Source organism: Bubalus kerabau, chromosome 22, assembly GCF_029407905.1.
Source record: "Bubalus kerabau isolate K-KA32 ecotype Philippines breed swamp buffalo chromosome 22, PCC_UOA_SB_1v2, whole genome shotgun sequence".
NCBI lineage: Eukaryota > Metazoa > Chordata > Mammalia > Artiodactyla > Bovidae > Bubalus > Bubalus kerabau.
This window is the reverse complement of record NC_073645.1, coordinates 48,213,223-48,228,580: the sequence shown is the minus strand read 5'-3', so window position 1 is coordinate 48,228,580 and position 15,358 is coordinate 48,213,223. Positions and strand designations below refer to the sequence as shown.

The following is a 15,358-nucleotide window of genomic DNA, read 5'->3' as shown; positions in this document are numbered from 1 at the left end:
ATTAACATTTTTTATCACTGCCTTTTCTTTAACCGTGTCACTTAAAAAAGATATTGGTGTTTTTAACTTTGATTTTTTTTTTTTATATCCAGGAGGTACTTTTAAAATCCTTACCATACATAGTTGCAAGTGAATCATGAAAGTCATTAGGAATATAAAATTCCTTTTTTAGTAATTTTCTTTATAGTAATCTTTTTCTGGACTATAGCTCCTATTTTGAACCATAACATACAACCATTCCTTGGTCTAGTAACTCAAAAAAAAATTAATAAATAAAAACCTTTTGAGTATCCTGGTCATCAAAGAAAAGATGGGATATATTTTTCAAGGGATAAAAAACAAAAGCATTACTTACACCGTGCTTGTGTAACTGAGCCTGGTTTCAGATTACCCCACACCTACACCTATGTGATGACAAATAACTTTATCTACTATTATAATCGACAAGGATCGGGCTGTGACTTTCTCTGGTTCCTTTTGTTTGTGTTTTCACAATCCCAAATAGAAACAATACATATGTTTTCCGTCACCACATTTTATTTTTAGAAAATCTGGAAAATGAAATGCCTGCATTTCAGCCACATGACTCCCATTAGCATTAATGGGAGAAAGGCCTCTTGGTGAAGGAAAGGAACCATCCCTGAGTGCGTGAATAACACAGGCCATTGGTTAAGGAGAGGACCATCTGCAACGCCTGCATCAGCCATGTCCCTCGCGGTGGGTCTACCCATGTCAGACCCCGCTCAGGATGTGTTGGGATGAACCATCAGGGTCTTCTGGGAGCTCAGCACCCAAAGGGGTCTCCTCTGGACCACCTGATGCCCTCCAGCTCCCAGCAGGGTGGGATCTGCCCTGCTTGTTGGGAAACCCACGCATTGCTGATTGGACCCCTTCTCACTACATTGTCTCCCCCAGGTGTGGAGCATCCTGTGTGACCCTAGAACTTGAGACTGGACTTTGCTAAGAAACTCTGTTTCTGTGTTGGTGGCTCCCAGAGGCCTGGAGCTGGGTGGAGGTTGGGCCTGAATCTCACTGTGTCCTCCTCTCCCCTCCCCCACCCACTGCAGCTATCCACATCCCTTTAAATCTGACTGAAGTGATCAGGGCATCTTTGGAGGTAAGAAGGGTTAAAGGGTAGATGCAGACGAGGCAGGGGCTGTGTTCCTCCTTCAGGCTCAGTTTTGCATCTGACGTTCCCCCTAGCAGAGGGCTTCTGATCTAGCTCCCTGCAGTAGCTCCACGTCCCTTTTTCTCCCCAGCACAAAAGCTCCTGTTTTTCCTCTGCAACACAAGGAAGGGGCACAGTCAAGGGACAGACCACAGCCACTGGGGCTGGGGGCTGGAGCGCCGCGCCCAGAGCTGCTGTGGGGCCAGAAGGATGGCTGGGCTTGTCCCACTCAAAGGACAGTTCTCATCCCACTGAGAGAAGCCCCCCAAACCTAACCCACGTTGGCCTCCCCTGACCTTCAGCCAGTAACTTAGCGAGATGGACAGGAAATAGGCTTAAGGCATACGGGCGGTCACGAGTCAAAGACTGAACAAACTGTCTTCCTGCCTCTCTATGTCTCCTTATGAGTGTATTTTTTCCTAAGTTTGAAAGGACAAAGTCTTTTTATATCCCTTAAGGATTATATTTTTAGGGCTGTGCTTTAGATAGGAACTTCCTGGGTGGCACTAGTGGTAAAGAACCTGCCTACCAGTGCAGGAGTCTCAGGAGACGTGGGTTCAGTCTCTGGGTCAGGAAGATCCCGTGGAATAGGAAATGGTTATGACCAGCCTAGACAGCATATTAAAAAGCAGAGGCATTACTTTGCCAACAAAGGTCCATCTAGTCAAGGCTATGGTTTTTCCAGTAGTCATGTATGGATATGAGAGTTGGACTATAAAGAAAGCTGAGCACCAAAGAATTGATGCTTTTGAACTGCGGTGTTGGAGAAGACTCTTGAGAGTCCCTTGGACTGCAAGGATATCCAACCAGTCCATCCTAAAGGGAATCAGTCCTGAATACTCTTTGGAAGGGCTGATGCTGAAGCTGCAACTCTAATACTTTGGCCACCTGATGCAAATAACTGACTCATTGGAAAAGACCCTGATGCTGGGCAAGATTGAAGGCAAGAGGAGAAGGGGATGACAGAGGATGAGGTGGTTGGATGGCATCACCGATTCAATGGACATGAGTTTGAGTAAACTCCAGGAGTTGGTGAAGGACAGGGAGGCCTGGCATGCTGCAGTCCATGGGTTAACAAAGAGTTGGACACAACTGAGTGACTGAACTGAACCCACTCTAATAGTCTTGCCTGGAAAATTCCATGGGCAGAGGAGACTGGTTGTCTATAGTCTACACAGTCGCAGAGAGTCGGACATGGCTGAGCACCTGGCTGAGCTTCTTAGATATGGGCCACTTGAGGGCTGCGTAAACTGCAACGATGGCTCGCCTTTGCCCAGTGCATTATTCTTTCTGAGTTTTCATCATGTCCTGCGTCCTTCTCACAGAGCAGGATGGTTATCATCCCGTTGTATAGATGAGTAACTTGAGGCCAAGCAGGCAGGCGGAGCTGCACCATCATTGGTTAAATGAAGGCAGGGCCAGGAGGAAGCAGACCCCAGGTTTCCAGGGGTGTGTGCTAATTCTCTTCACCACTGTGTTCCAAGTGTCTTCCATCTTTCTGAGGTGACATTGGGATGTAAAACAGGCATCCTGGGTGGATTAGTGCCCCTGCCCTTTCTCAGGGGTCATGCAGATACCAGGTCAGTGGACCTGACCTTGGGATTCCAAGTAGCTGATGACCAATCTCTGCTCACCAGCAAATTGATGGAAACTGTAGACAATGTTGAGATGCACAGGATATTACAAATGTGTTCATGCCATTTTGGTGAATCAACATAGACAGTCATAGTACAAAGTTCTGAAGGGTGACTATCTGAAAACTGTTCCTCTGAAAACTTTTTTGACCTATCATAAACTACTATTTTTTACAATGTTTACATTTGCACTAATTTTAGACTTACAGACATAGTGCCAAAATAGGACAGTTTTCTTGTGCCCCTCACCACGCTTCCCCTAAAGCTAACACGTACCATGCTAACAACAACCATTTTAAAAACACTTTTTTAAATCAGCAAGCACCAATGCAGCCTAAAGACGAACCGCCTGCAAAGTCACTTTTGGAAGAGTGCTGTATTTACACTGCAGCTTGACCCCCAAGAGTCCTTTGAAAGGCATCAGGAAAAGCAGAATGGCTCAGAGGACTCGAGCCCACCAGGCTCCTCTGTCCATGGGATTCTCCAGGCAAGAATACTGGCGTGGGTTGCCATTCCCTTCTTCAGGGATCTTCCCAACCCAGGGATCGAACCCGGGCCTTCTGCTTTGCAGGTGGATTCTTTACCACTGAGCCACCAGGGGAGCCCCAGGGGAGAGCAGGAACTGCATAGAACCAGAGGGTGTGCAACATGGCAACCTACCTTCCTAAGAGAAGTTTCTGGAAAACTTAGTTGGGGTGTTTAGGGATATAAAAGCCCAATAAAAACCAGTCCACTGTTTATTTTTCTTCCTACTTTGAAATCAAGAATAAAACAGACATTATGACCCCCAAGAAAAGGCGGGAGGGGTTGATATGGAAGAAAAGCACACGTCCTACCATCATGCTGGGTAATTCACTGCCAGAGGCGCCAGTTTATATAACACGACACTCAGCTGTATTAACTGAATGCTCAAAAATGTCACAGGAAAATGATTTCCTCTCCAGCCAACGTGAGACAGGTAGAAAGAGTGAAAATACGTGGGGCCTCTCTCTTCTCCCCAGAGATATCTTCTCCCCAGACATATATTAGTTCAGAAGGACTTGTCGTTTTTTTGTGATTCTGCACTCTCCACTTTACTCCAAAATGATGATTTTTCAACAAGACAATGATAAGTTTATTTGTACACAGCAACCCCTCCTCTCTTTAGGATATAAGGGAAATGCTTCTACTAGACGCAGATACTCACTGTAGCATTTAAGAAACAGTTAAGCATCTTACCATTTTTTCCAAACCTAAGTGGTCTCTCAAGGCAAGCCCATAAACAAAGTACATTTTGTTCCTTTATGACAAGAAGTAAATGTGAGGACGTTCTCATGAAATGAAAGGGATTGGAAAGTGAGTGCTTTCAATTGCGACACCACCTGTTTATCTCATTGGGAGATGATGGTCATTTGGGGAGGGGGTGTAGGGGATGAAAGGACCCGAAGTATATGAGCCTTGTGGTCTTAGGAGATGGAGGCCAGCATCAGAGCCTCAGCCTCTGTGTACTGACTGTGGCCTGGCCAGCCCTGGTTCAGCTTCTTTAGACTGCTTGATTTATTCTTCATTGCTGTTTTCACGTGGCCTGTGCTTCTCTGCAGAGGCCTTGGGGACTCTCTCCAATCATGATTTTCAAAAATAGTTCTTCAAAGGGTGCAGTGTTCTTAGAAAAAGATGCACTCAGGGCCACATGTTTCCAGCTGAGTTTGGGTTGACATGATTGAGGTTTGTAAAAAGCATCTGAGAAAACCAGAAAAATGCCATCAGCCAGACAAGAAAATGCTTCCAGCGGGTTCCCATAGCTCTGAGAAGGAGAACCCAGAGCCTTTTCCATGGGAATCCCGCAGCCTTGGAATTCACTTCCTGTTCTGACATGGAACCCTCAGAAGTATTTATATCTTCTCCAAATGGGGTTTCCAGATCCTGGGATGGAATAGAGGATCTGGCTGGGGTTGGTAGGAGGAACCTGCCTGACCTGGGAAGGCAGGAAGTGGAGGCATTGTGTGTCGGACAAGCCTGTCTCCTTCCTGGCCCCAACCCCACAAAGCACCGAAATAGGGGATTCCTTACAGCCAGAGTCCTGAAACCACACATGGAAACTGTGTACAGGAAGACACATTGGAAAAGGGAATTCTGAGATCAGAGCCCTCAACGGTATTATAAAATCCCTAATTTTATAGCTCACTCTTTAGGCCCGGACTTTGATCATTTTAAGCACTTCAAATTGGCTCTTTAATTTTGCTCATTTCCTTTACCACTCAGCAAGGAATCAACCAGTTTCTGGCCTATGTCCAATGACTGCTGCTTTAAGGTTAAAGATTTGCTACTTCTAACACCTGATGATTTCCATCTTCATCTTAATTGTATTAAATGAGTCCCATGCAGATACATATGCCCATTTTCTACTCATTTTTATAAGGCAGGGGAACCACAGAATATATTCAAGTAGTTGCCAGAGAACAAGCCATCCAGATGAGAATGACAGCCGTTCTGTGCCCACATCCAGCCTCCAAGCGTGGAAGCCCTCGTGGGGGAGGGTGTTTCTAAATGTGGGTACATCAAGAGGTACCTGTGGGTGGACCGCTCAGGGACTTATAACCAACTGGTCAGAGGGACGATGGCCTTCAGCTGAGCTTCCTCTTTGCTGGATGAGCCCCTGCTGGCTGCTTGGGCTGGAGGCCTCCTTAAACTGTCTGGTATCGTCACAGACATTAGCACATTTTGTGTTTTGCCGCCCTTGGCTTTCTGAATGGCTTTTTCTATGTCACTTTGACATGTTCATTGACTAGAAGACCCCGCTGGGCTCTCTCAGTCAGCTCCCACCCATCAGGCTCATTCACTGTTGGGTCACTGGACTTCTCAGAACAGGCAGCAACCCCTCAGGTCAATGTCGAGTCAGAGTTAGCTGCTGGGCAGATCCTCGCCTGGTCTGTCCAAGTGACATCTGTTGGTTCGGTGTTGGGGCCATGACTCCCCAGGGGCCTGAGCCTGAGTCCTTAGATGTGTGCTTTTTGCCCTGGGCTTGTTTGCCGACAGAGGACCAGAGCAAACCATCTGATAATGCAGGCTAGGTCTCTGGACCATCTCATGAGTCCACTAGAGTGGGTTCCTGGTGGGGGCATTTCTGGGCTAAAGGGTAAGTCCACCTGTGATTCTGCTGGGCTTCACCAGCATTCCCTACCTTGCAAGCTGTGTGGGCTTTTTCTTTTAATAAGTAAGTTAAGTCCATTTGTATTCATGGAATGACTGATGTTTAGTGCCAACTTTGTCATAAATTTGTAATCTTTTTGGTCATTTGTTCATCTCTAAGATATGTATTCATTACTTTTTATTTATAATTTTCTCCTAGTTTTTATTAATAAGAAGGTTTGGGTCCTTGTTCTAGTGGTTACATTTGTACTTGTACCTTTTTAAAATTGAAGTGTAATTAATTTTCAATGTTGTGGTAGTTTCAAGTATACAGTAAAGTGATTCAGTTTTATATGTTGGTGCATATGTATATATATGCATGCACTTTTCAGTTATGTATGTATGCATGCATGCATGCTAAGTCACTTCAGTCATGTCTGACTCTTTGTGACCCTATGGACTTTAGCCCACCGAGCTCATCAGCCCATGGGGATTCTCCAGGCGAGAATACTGGAATGGGTTGCCATACCCTCCTCCAGGGCATCTTCCCCACTCAGGGATCGAACCTGTGTCTCCAGCGTCTTCTGCATTGCAGGTGGATTCTTCAGCCAGTGAGCCACTGGGGAAGCCCCTTTATAAGATACTGAGTATAGTTCCCTGTGTTATACAGTAGGTTTTCAGTAGTGTGTATCTGTTCATTCCAAACACCTAATTTATCTCTCCCTTTGTACTTGTACCTTTTTGAATGTCCTCAGTCCCTGGTCTGAGAGCAGCTGAAGGGATAAGAGAGGCTGGGAAACCAGAAGGCTGGTCTGGGAGTCTTTACCGCTGTTGTTCCACATTCTTGCTTTCCTTGTAGGCACATGGCGGGACTGTTCATCCCTCCACTTTGACAGCCTGCCGTGGTCACTGCAACTGAGCAATCGGAAGGCTTGGGAGTGGGAGCCCTGATGGGCCAGTACACTCTCTGCGCCCTTTCTCCTCAACTCCGGGGTCATGGAAGCAGAGGCCAAGGTGGCGCCTCCAGGGGTTCTTTGAAGAGCAAAGCCCCATGGGCTGGCTCTGGGCGTGCACCTTGTACTGCGCCCGCCTGGGAAGGGGCTTCCAGGGCCGCTTCTGACTCAGTAGGTCAGAGGTGAGGGCTGAGGCTCTGCTCCGTATAAGGCTCCAGGTGTGGTCAGTGCTGGCCTTCACAGCTCACAGTTTAGTAGCCAGGTGCTGAGTCACAAAAATTTGTTTTTGTTCTTTTCATTGCACTGTAACCTAGCTTAGTAGTTCTCAAAGTGTGGTTCCTGGAATAGAAGTCTCAGTACCACCACCTGGGAGAAATGTACACTTCCGGGCTCCTCTTTGTATCTACTGAGTTGGAAACACTGGAGCTGGGCTGCCCCAGATAATGGATTTCAACAAGGTCTCCCTGTGATCCTGAAGCATGCTACCACTAACTTGGCCGATCCAGATTCCTACCTCAGTAGGTGGGGTCCAATCAATTATGACTTGTGTTTAGTTTTGAGTACCAACACATCCAAAAAGCATTGGCTTGAGAATGGAAGTGTTTATTTTTGTTGTAAAAGAAATCCAGGAGTGGGCAGTCTGGGGCAGGTATGGGAGGCCCACAGTGTCCTCAGAAGCTCAAGTGTCTGTCTTTCTGCTCCACAGTCCTTCAGGTGTGACCCTCATTATGATGCTTGTAGAATAGTTGCCAGGATTCCAGCCATCACGTCCACATCCGTAGTGAATACCAGGTGAACATCCCCTCTTGAGACCCTCCCAGAAGTTCTTCCAAAGGACTTCTGCTTATCTCTCACTGGCCAGAGCAGTAGCCTATCAGAGCAAGATGCGGTTTTTTGCTAGGCCTGTTATCACCTTGAACAAAATGACGATTCTCTAAGTAAGAAAAAATATAAGAATGGATATTGAGTAGGCAACCAACTGAGTCTACCAGAGATGGTGGGAACTTGAGGTCATCAGTGATAATGTTCAAGACATGGATAGAGCAATGTGAATTGAAAGAGCTGTTGGATGTCGTCAGAGAGTGGGAGGTTTTAATTTACTGGTTCAGAGGAGAGGAAGCTTTGGGTATGGGGACGTTTCAGGTATGGGATGTGGTGTAGGAGTGGGGACTGGAGTGGAGGTGATGTCATTGGGTGTAGGAAGGGCTGGAGGTGATGTCATTGGTTATAGGAGTGGATGTGATGGTGGTCATTTGTTGTAGGAAGGGCTGGAGTGGAGGTGATGTCATTGGTTATAGGAGTGGAGGTGATGGTCATTTGTTGTAGGAAGGGCTGGAGTGGAGGTGATGCTCATGGGTTATAGGAATGGTGGACTACAGGGAGGTAGTGGTCATTGGCTGTAGGAGTGGAGGTGATGTCATTGGTTATAGGAGTGGAGGCAATGTCATTGGTTATAGGAGTGGACATGTTGTCATTGGTTGTAGGAAGGGCTAGAGGGGAGTTGATGTCCTTGGTTATAGGGGTGGAGGTGATCTCATTGGTTGTAAGAGAGGCTGGAGGGGAGGTGATGTCCTTGGTTATAGGAGTGGATGTGATGGTCATTTATTGTAGGAAGGGCTAGAGGGGAGGTGATGTCCTTGGTTATAGGAGTGGAGGTGATGTCATTGGTTTTAGGAAGGGCTGGATTGGAGGCAATGTCATTGGTTATAGGAGTGGAGGTGATGTCATTGGTTCGGAGGAAGTTGGAGTGGAAGTGATGGTTGTAGGAGGGGCTGGAGTGAGCTGTTCTTGATGAGACCAGAATTTTGCTATTTTCACTGCTGCTTTCTAGGTGCTCTGTCTACATCAGTACCTGCTACATAGTAGGTAGTCTGTGGATAGTTGTTGAAGATAAGGAGGTCAAGCAATTTCTTTGAAAGAGCAGGTAGTGGTGTGAAAGTCTGACCTGGAAGTTCCTCCCCCTCACCACACACACAGCTGGCTCTGAGCGGGCACTTTCCTCTGCAGGAGCCTTAACCAAGATTCTTCTCTCCTGCTTCCATTAACACCACGAAGTGCAGTCTGAGTTTTAAATCAGTTTCTAGTGTCTAGTGTTACCTGCTTGGTAATGCTCAGAGCTCCCAAGCAAAGCAAGGGGAGGAGGAGAGAGGAAAGCTGCCAGAATTATCAAGCAAAATGGAAAGGTGGCCATCCATGGCAATACCTCCTCCCAAACGACGGTGTTAGTGAGCCCCTGCTTTTACGCTCCACTGGTGTGGCAGAGGGTGATCCTGTCTAGTTATAAGCTATGTCCAAAATGGAGATGGCAGGGAAAAAGTGTGTTATTTGACTAGAAATGTGCTACACCTCCCTGAGAAAACCACTGTGAAGATTTTTGTGAGTGACAGATTGTCAATGATTTCTACTTTTTCTTTTTTTACAAAATTAATTTATTTTAATAGGAGGCTAATTACTTTACAATATTGTAGTGTTTTTTGCCAAACATTGACATGAATCAGCCATGGGCACACATTTGTTCCCCATCTTGAACCCCCCTTCCACCTCCCTTCGCATCCCATCCCTCAGGGTCATCCCAGTGCACCAGCCCTGAGCACCCTGTCTCATGCATCAAATCTGGACTAGCGATCTGCTTCACATATGATAATATACATGTTTCAATGCTACCCTCTCAAATCATCCCACCCTTGCCTTCTCCCACAGAGTCCAAAAGACTGTTCTTTTCAGTATTTCAAATTTGACAGTGATTATGGCTTTTATGTTAGCATTCACATGTTGGCTTAAAACTCAACATTCAGAAAACGAAGATCATGGCATCTGGTCCCATCACTTCATGGGAAATAGATGGGGAAACAGTGGAAACAGTGTCAGACTTTATTTTGGGGGGCTCCAAAATCACTGCAGATGGTGACTGCAGCCATGAAATCAAAAGATGCTTACTCCTTGGAAGGAAAGTTATGACCAACCTAGATAGCATATTGAAAAGCAGAGACATTACTTTGCCAACTAAGGTCCGTCTAGTCAAGACTATGCTTTTTCCAGTGGTCATGTATGAATGTGAGAGTTGGACTGTGAAGAAGGCTGAGCGCCGAAGAATTGATGCTTTTGAACTGTGGTGTTGGAGAAGACTCTTGAGAGTCCCTTGGACTGCAAGGAGATCCAACCAGTCCATTCTAAAGGAGATCAGCCCTGGATTTCTTTGGAAGGAAAGATGCTAGAGCTGAAACTCCAGTACTTTGGCCACCTCATGCGAAGAGTTGACTCATTGGAAAAGACTCTGATGCTGGGAGGGATTGGAGGCAGGAGGAGAAGGGGACGACAGAGGATGAGATGGCTGGATGGCATCACTGACTCAATGGATGTGAATCTGAGTGAACTCTGGGAGTTGGTGATGGACAGGGAGGCCTGGCGTGCTATGATTCATGGAGTTGCAAAGAGTCGGACATGACTGACTGAACTGAACTGAACTGAACTGATGGCTTTTATAATTTAGAATTTTTTTAAAAAGTAAATATCCCTTACTGAAAAAAAAAATCATCTCTTCAAATAGTCGCCTCTGGAAACTTTAACCACAAATTTTGATAAAAGGTTAAAATGCTCTTTTCCTGTGCTTTGAGAATCTAATTCATGCTTTGGGATAAAGAATTATGGGACTGTTGATCATCTGGGACTCCTTCCTCAGTGTCAGGTAGGAAGGTGTGATCTAATCAGTGAGTGGAATGTCCCTCTTATCACCTGCAAGAGAGTTCAGGTAATCCTTTTATTAGACAACAGGCAGGTGTGTGTGTGTGTGTTCACGTGTGCATATGTATGTATGTGTGTGTATGTAGGTGTATATTTTTGACTTCCAAATATGTATATGTGTTTAGATTTTTGTTCAGTAGTCTTAAGACTCAAGGATTATGACATAATTGGAAAAACAGCTCTATCCAGCAACCCAGTGACCGTTCTAGACACTGTCTTTGGGACAGAATAATCTGCACTGCTCTTTGCAGTAAATGCATGCATGGCCTTTATATGAGCGCTGGGTGCAGACTCCACACATGCCATCTTTTTTTAAATTCAAGTATAATTAATTTATAATGTTGTGTTAGTTTCGGGTGTACGGCACAGTGGTTGCATATATAATTCTTTTTCAGATTATTTTCCCTTGTAGGTTTTCACAAAATATTGAGTAGTGGTCCCTGTGCTATAATAGGTCCTTTTTAGTTATGTATTTTATAAATAGTAGTATATATTGGTTAATCTCAAACTCCTAATTTATACCTCTCCCCCTTTCCCCTTTGGTAACCATAAATTTATTTCCACCATCAGTAGGTTGCTTTCTGTTATGTAAGTAAGCTCACTTGTATCTTATTTTTAGACTCCACATGTAAGCAGCATCATATGCTGTTTGTCTTCGTCTGATTTACTCACTATGATAATCTACAGGTCCATCCATGTTGCTGCAAATGGTATTATTCTTTTTTTATGACTGAGTAGTATGCCACTGTGTGTGTGTGTGTGTGTGTGTGTGTGTGTTTGACCCATTTATCTGTCAGTGGACACTGAGGTCGCTTCTATGTCTTGGCTATTGTAAATAGAGCTGCTATGGATATAGGAGGTGGATGTATCTTTTTGAAGTATAGCTTTGTCTGGATATACGCCCAGGAGTGGGATTGCAGGATCATATGGTAACTCTATTTTTAGTTTTTTAAGAAACTGCCATACTGTTTTTCACCGGGGCTGTAGCCCACATGGTTTCTTGAAACTTGACCCTAGAACAATAAAAATAACCATAGTGCCCCTTCCCCTTTTCCCTCTGAATCCAGAGTTCTTCCACTCCCAGGACTTGACTATTTTTGTCTTAACACCATATTGACATCTTAACATTGCTCAGCACCCCTAATCTGCTCTGGGCCCCGAAAAGGGAGGCTCCTTTCAGAGGGCTGTAGCTGCTGGAATCGCTTTGCCCAAGTCGGCTTAATTTCTTGGTCGTCACCCCTCCCCAGTTTGTCTCCTTCTTTAGAGAGAAATGTTTATGCTTACAGTAGGAGAAACCTGTTTACTGTCTAGGAAGGGCTGGCATGGACAGGAAGCCTTGTTTCCTGACAAAGAAAGGACCCGCTCGGGCGTTTCCACTGGCCCAGCTGCCTTTGGTCGCCCCTCCATCCTTGCCGTCTGACCTTCAGGTGGCTGTCTGTCCCCCTGATTTCTTCTCTTTCCTCTTCCCAGAGGCGCCAGCTCCAGCTCTGCCCCTGCCGTGTGGCTGGGCTTTGGGACTTGCAGGTCCGAGCACAGCTTCCCCTCCTGACCCTCTCCTCTCCTCTCCGCCAGGAGCTGTTTATTCCATTTGTTCCTTCCCCCACCCCACCCCCTTTCCCCTCTCTCTGACTCCCCGCCTGGGTTGCAGCATCTCTGCATAGAAATTTAACAGAAATGTGCTGAAATAATTACAGGTTACCGGCTGATTTTAAACAGAAGTCTGGATCGGGCCGGAGACAGGGTACCACATGGACACCCCTTTCCACATGAGGAAATCAACTTTTCAACGGCTGCCAGAAGGTGAAGCCTTGGTCGGTTAAAAAGCAGAGAACATACCCACCAGCTTGGTCCATCGTAAAAGCTTTTCTTGGCTGGCTCTCTTGCTAGTTTCTCTGTGGGTCACGAACAAGCTCTTTTATTTCGTCTTCTGTGTACTGTAATTGCAGATGGTTTGAGGATTTCTGTCCTGTTGAATGGGGGAAATATCAGGCCAACCATACCTGCTGGAGAAATTGGGTCTGTTCTGAGCACCCAGGGTTACTGCCTCTTCCTCTTCAGCGATCTCCGCATCCACATATTGGCATGGTTTGAGCTGAGAGTGCCTGGCCGTCCCCTGAGCGGCAGCCTCCTGTGTCCCGGTGCTGGAATGTGCTGTGCTAAGTGGCTGCAGTCGTGTCCGACTCCACGCGACCCCATGGACTGTAGCCCACCGGCTTCCTCTGTCCATGGAGTTCTCCAGGCAAGAATACTGGAGCGGGTTGCCGTTTCATTCTCCAGGGGATCTTCCCAACCCAGGGATCAAACCTGCATCTCATACGTCTCCTGCACTGGCAGACAGGTTCCTTATTTTGAATGAAAGGTACAATGACCTTTCATTGCCCAAGGTACAATTCCTTATTTTGAAAACTGACAAAGAGAAGAATTAAGCACAATATTCTGGATAACAAAATGGATGAGGTGTGACTTTAAAGACAAATCCCAGACAAAATATACAGAAGGAAGAATTGAATTAGAAATACATCTTTTTGATTATTCCTCTTACCTCGTCATCCTCATTGTCACCCCACCTGGGGTGAGGGACAGCAAAATCCTGCTCAAAGTGAGAAGGGTCTGCAATTCACCCCCTGGAACCATCCAGCGTAGTCTTCCATTTGATGGCTGCACAGTCCTACACAGCTCACTTCTTTGATTTCCTGTGATACACAGGGATGGAGTTTGCTGCAGGTCGGCCCACAGGTGAGGCAGGAAGGTCAGACAGGTCAACTAAGGATAAAATGTGGACACATGAGCTTTAAAAAGGTAGTAATGGGTGGAGAGCAGTCTGGGGCGACTCAGGGTAGTGGCAGATAGCATCAGATTTTTAGGAGAGCCTAAGACCCCCCTGTAGGTGAGTTTAGAAGCTGGTATTCATTTTGATGACCCAGAAATATCAACATAAGCTTGTTACTGTATTTCTAAGAGAGTCTGTTGTATGATGGTCTAACGTTTGAGGGGAGAAAATATCACCTCCCGAAACAGTAAAATGTGGAAGAAAATGTGGCTGTGGCTTCAAGGAAGCCTGTTTCATTTAGAAATGTCTCTTTGGTTAATTGGCCAGCTTCGGTCTGGTTTCAGAGGCTGGAAAGTGCACAGAACTGAGACTCAAACCTTACAGAAGAACTTTCTAGAGATTTGCTTCAGCTTTGACACCGGAATTTATCTGTCTGGAAATAGATTATTCTGATATGTGTTCTCTAGATGCGTTTCCCTGCCTTGGGCTGTCAAGGTTCCAACAGCGATGCTCTCTGAGCCTGTGTGTGATGTTTATGGTTTTTTCGCTCGTCCCTTGCGATTCCATTGATGGAGTCTGGCGGCAGTGCTGGTCTTCCCCTGCTCCCAACCTCACTGTGCCCTGCCACCCCTTAGCAAACATCCTCCCCTGGCTCATTTCCTACTGTGAGCCAAAGGGCCACAGTGATTAGAATTGTGTGCCAACCAGGGAGCTATGGCTCAACAGGGGCTCATCTGAGAACACGAAAGATTATGTATCACCTTAATACTTGGAAAGAAGTGAAATATCTTCTTCTATCAAATTGGTTCATTATGGCACTTGCCGGCCGGTGGAGGCCAAGCATCTTGAGGCTCAGGCAGCTTTTCCGCTTTTTGTACTAAGGATTGCGTGCCCCAGTGGTACGCTTGCCTGGCCCAGATTCAAGTATCTTCTTGATGCTGTGTTGGCAAGGTCCCCACTGTCCTCCCCACCCGCCTCCTGCCCTAAAGCTGGGGCAGCTCGGGACCCTTGTTTCAGCACAGAGAGGTGCCCTGCTGGCATCCAGCCCTGAGGTCTGCAGGTGGACACGGTAAGTCAGGAACGAAATCTGGCACAACCCACTCCCCTGAGCGTCCTGCTGTCTGCCAGCCCTGCCTGACACCCCGACTGTGGCCAGCCCCTTGTTTGTAAAGGCTCTTCTTCCCCAGAATCACATCCCATCAAGTCTCAGGGAAGTGGTGGCCCAGCAAGTCTGCTGAACTCTCTTCTCCTGAAAGCTTTTTCCTAATAGATGCTGTAACATATTTGCCTTAAAAAAGCTGGCTTTGTGCTTGCTATTCAGATTTTCCATATTGAAAATATACTGTCTGTGGATACCTACGCAGGTGGGAACATTGTAGATGAAAGCGGTGAATCGGGCAGCTCGAAATTTAGGCAGGTGGTTCTGTCTGAACAAGTATGATCCAGAAGAAGCTCAGGTAGAAACGCTGAAGCCCAAGAAAGTTTCTGCTTAATCTGTGAGGTTTCATGGGTGCTCTGATATCTTTAATTATAAATAATAATACATTTCACAACAAATAAAGAGCTTTAGCAGAACCCTGGTAAGCACTGTGTAATGGTCCAAGGAGGACTTAACTGATCTAAAGATAAGAGTTTAACACATTATTGACTGGATACATATTAATACATCTTTATTACTCAAATGTTATTGACTGGGGACTTATCAATATGTTTTTAGAGAGTGATGCAATTAACATCACTGTGCAAAACCGTTAGAGCTTAAAATTTAGAGCTCCTTATACAACTTATGGTTGCTGTTATCATTCACATTTTGTCCCCTTAGATCTTTGTTCCAACCTTGTGTATATTATAAACACAAGTTTATTACTACAGAATTTTCAAAAGTGACACATCACAAAATTGTGAGTGAAGAAGAATATTTTCAGGGAGTTTTTTGCAGATACTTTCTCTGATGTCTGAGTGACATATACCTTAATGTCTCAGA

General features: G+C 45.8%; 1 protein-coding gene across 3 annotated transcripts in view; it reads left to right on the top strand.

Moving 5' to 3' along the window:
* Positions 1–15,358, top strand: part of C22H10orf90 (chromosome 22 C10orf90 homolog) — a 78,217-nt gene that overhangs the window by 30,829 nt on the left and 32,030 nt on the right. The gene's annotated exons all lie outside the window — the stretch shown is intronic.